Source organism: Bison bison, unplaced genomic scaffold (assembly GCF_000754665.1).
Source record: "Bison bison bison isolate TAMUID 2011002044 unplaced genomic scaffold, Bison_UMD1.0 scf7180017864525, whole genome shotgun sequence".
Lineage (NCBI taxonomy): Eukaryota > Metazoa > Chordata > Mammalia > Artiodactyla > Bovidae > Bison > Bison bison.
The window spans coordinates 8,703,422-8,707,779 of NW_011495076.1; positions in this window are offsets into that span (position 1 = coordinate 8,703,422).

The following is a 4,358-nucleotide window of genomic DNA, read 5'->3' on the forward strand; positions in this document are numbered from 1 at the left end:
AGCTCTGTGGCCATTGCTGAGTTTTCCAAATTTGCTGGCATAGGAGTGCAGCACTTTCACAGCATCATCTTTCAGGATGAAATAGCTCAACTGGAATTCCATCTCCTCCACTAGCTTTGTTCGTAGTGATGCTTCCTAAGGCCCACTTGACTTCCCATTCCAAGATGTCTGGCTCTAGGTGAGTGGTCACACCATCGTGATTATCTGGGTTGTGAAGATCTTTTATGTACAATTCTTCTGTGTATTCTTGCCACCTCTTCTTAATATCTTCTGCTTCTGTTAGGTCCATACCATTTCTGTCCTTTATCAAGCCCATCTTTGCATGAAATGTTCCCTTGGTATCTCTGATTTTCTTGAAGAGATCTCTAGTCTTTCCCGTTCTGTTGTTTTCCTCTATTTCCTTGCATTGATCGCTGAGGAAGACTTTCTTATCTCTCCTTGCTATTCCTTGGAACTCTGCATTCAGATGCTTATATCTTTCCTTTTCTCCTTTGCTTTTTGCTTCTCTTCTTTTCACAGCTTTTGTAAGGCCTCCCCAGACAGCCATTTTGCTTTTTTGCATTTCTTTTGCATGGGGATGGTCTTGATCCCTGTCTCCTGTACAATGTCCTGAACCTCTGTCCATAGTTCATCAGGCACTCTATCTATCAGATTAGTCCCTTAAATCTACTTCTCACTTTCACTGTATAATCATAAGGGATTTGATTTAGGTCATACCTGAATGGTCTAGTGGTTTTCCCTACTTTCTTCAATTTAAATCTGAATTTGGCAATAGGGACTTCATGATCTGAGCTACAGTCAGCTCCCGGTCTTGTTTTTATTGACTGTATAGAGCTTCTCCATCTCTGGCTGCAAAGAATATAATCAATCGGATTTCAGTGTTGACCATCTGGTGATCTCCATGTGTAGAATCTTCTGTTGTGTTGTTGCAAGAGGATGTTGTTATGTTGTTGTTTGAACTTTAGATGATCATATAATTGTTAATCTTTTCTTCTGAACTGCTTTTATTAGAAATATCATTTATGTTGTTGATCAATTGTTTATTCTTTTCATTGCTGAGAGTTTTATATTTTGTTATTAATATAACATTCTACTTTTATTCAGTCTTCTGTTTTTTTCTCAATTCTCCTATTGTTGGCTAATTGGATTGTTTCCAGTTTTCAAGGGTATTTGTAAGCATATAGCCTTGGAAAATAAAAATAGGGTCTCTTCATGGAACAAAGGGTGTGAGTTCAGCTGTTAAATCATGTCTGACTTTGCAACATCATAGACTGTAGCCCACCAAGCTCCTCTGTCCTTGGGATTTCCCAGGCAAGAATATTGGAATGGGTTGCTATTTCCTTCCCCAAGGTATCTTCCAGACCCAGGGATCAAGGATACATCTTTTGCACTGGCAGGCAGATTCTTACCACTGAGCCACATCAGGGAAGCCCAGAACAAAGGGTTGGCATATTTTAACGCCCATAGCAAAAGACTTGGGTTCCCTAAGCTTAGGATTTTTCTTCTGCAATATAATCCACTGTCTGTGCATGCTTTCATATGAGTCCATTAGCATAACTGTGAAGGACTTGGCAACAAAAGAAACTGACCTAAATGTATTGAATATAGAAGAGTCTCCTCTGCTCTAGAATCCAATAAATTGTGGCAGGCCAACTTGGTAGCTTTTACAGTTCTTGACAGTACCTATGGTTAGAGGGATATTGGTGTGTAATTTTCTTTTTTATGATGTCCTTATCAGATTATGGTATCAGTATTATGTTTCACTCAAAGCACAGGTTAGTAATTATTCCCTCCTTTATTTTCTGAAAGTATTTATGTAGTATTGGGGTTATTTCTTCCTTAAATGTTTGATGAATTTTATTTGACAAATGACCTTGGCCTAGAGCTATCTTCATGCTGAGATTATTTCAAATTCAGTTTTTGTAATATATAAAAAGGTAATCAGATTTTCTTATTTTTAATTTTTTTTAAAATTTTATTTTATTTTTCTATTTTTTCAAGTGTCTTATTTGGTCATTTGTGTTTTATAAGAAATATATTCATTTAACCTAAATTGTCATATTTATTATGAAAGTCTTTTATAATATTCTAAATTATTTTTAAAATATCTGTATTGTCTGTAATGTAATACTCTCAATACTTCTTTTTATTTTTCTTTTTTTTTTTTTAATTTGATCTTGCCATAGGTTTGTTAGTTTATTAACCTTTCAAAAAACTAGTTTTGGCTTCATTAATGTTTCCTCTTTATTTTCTGTTTCATAGGTTTGTGCATTTATATTTATTATGTCTTCTTATTTTGGGGTTTAATTTGTTGTTCTTTAAAATCTTATATAATTGAGTTCAAATCTTCTCTTTCATTTTGCATTTAAGTTATAAATTCTTAGCTATTGAGTGGTCTAGCTATATCTTTCTATTTTTGATATGTTCTATTTTATTATTATTTGATTTTATGTTCTTTCTTTTTCCCCTTTATGTTCAAGTTTCTATATGACATGATTTGCCTTCAGCCTGAACAATGTTTTTTTTTAACATTTCTTCTAGTACAGTCATCTGGTGGTTAATTTTCTCAGCTTTTTTAAAATCTGAAATATCACTACTTCAATCTCATTTTTGAAGGATGCTTTCAGTGGATGTAGTACATTTAGTACTTCAGAGTTAGTTTTGCCATTATCTCTGGCTGCCATTGTTCATGATGAGAGGTCTCATGTATCCTTACTTTTGTTCTTTTATATATATCTTTCTTCCATCCAGCAATTAACATATTACATTTATAAGTTAAAAGTGTGTGTGTGCTCAGTCGCTGTGTCTGACTCTTTGTGGCCTATGGACTGTAGCCTGCCAGACTCCTGTGTCCATGGGATTAAGAATACTGGAGTGCTCTCCTCTAGGGGATCTTCCTGACCCTGGACTCAAACCCATATCTGGCATCTCCTGCATTGCCGGCAGGTTCTTTGCCCACTAAAGCCACCTGGAAAGCTGCAATATATGCCTATATTACCACAGTAAGGTCAGTTAATTTAATATGGCTTGAATTCTGGTTGGTTTTTACATTTTTTCCCTTTATCTTTTGCTTTCAGCAGTCTGACTAAGATGTGTTGGGAAATGACTTTACTTTACTTGTATTTATCAAATTTGGAGTCTGCTGAGCTTCTTGGATATCTTTACCAAATTTTAGAAATTTTCAGCTACTATTTTTAAGTGCCTTCCTTTTTTCTTTTTCATTTTGTTTTATTCTTTATCTGTAGCTTGAATCACATTTCTTAGACTAGTTGATGTCACTTCTTTGTTCACGTGGCTCTGTTTTATTTTTTTTTTTGGCTTGTTTTGTCTTTTCTCTCTGATCTTCAGCTTGAATATTTTTATTTGTCCTAAATTCTATTGACCTTTTCTTCTTCTATATCCTAACTTCTGTTAAGCTAATTCAGTGGATCTTTCATTTCACTTATTATATTTTTCAACACTAGAACATTATATGGCTATTGTTGAATATTTACAATTTCTCTTCTGAAAGACTCCACACATTCATTTACTCTATTCTTGTATATACTTAAGCATATCAATAAAAGTAGTTTTAACATCCTTGTTTGATAATTTCAATATTGAGATCATCTCAAAGTTTCTTTCTACGGACTCCTTTTTATTTAGTAATATTTCATATTTCTCTACTTCTTTGCAGATACAATGATTTTAGATTATTTGCTGGGCTTTATAGATGGAATGAGGTTCGTGACATTGTACAGGAGACAGGGAACAAGACCATTCCCGTAGAAAAGAAATGCAAAAAAGCAAAATGGCTGTCTGGGGAGGCCTTACAAAAGCTGTGAAAAGAAGAGAAGCGAAAAGGAAAGGAGAAAAGGAAAGAGATAAACATCTGAATGCAGAGTTCCAAAGAATAGCAAGAAGAGATATGAAAGCCTTCTTCAGCGATCAATGCAAAGAAATAGAGGAAAACAACAGAACGGGAAAGACTAGGGCTCTCTTCAAGAAAATCAGAGATACCAAAAGAACATTTCATGCAAAGATGAGCTCGCTAAAGGACAGAAATGGTATGGACCTAACAGAAGCAGAAGATATTAAGAAGAGATGGCAAGAATACACAGAAGAACTGTACAAAAAAGATCGTCACGACCATGATAATCACGATGGTGTGATCACTGACCTAGAGCCAGACATCCTGGAATGTGAAGTCAAGTGGGCCTTAGAAAGCATCACTATGAACAAAGCTAGTGGAGGTGATGGAATTCCAGTTGAGCTATTCCAAATCCTGAAAGATGATGCTGTGAAAGTGCTGCACTCAATATGCCAGCAAATTTGGAAAACTCAGCAGTGGCCACAGGACTGGAAAAGGTCAGTTTTCA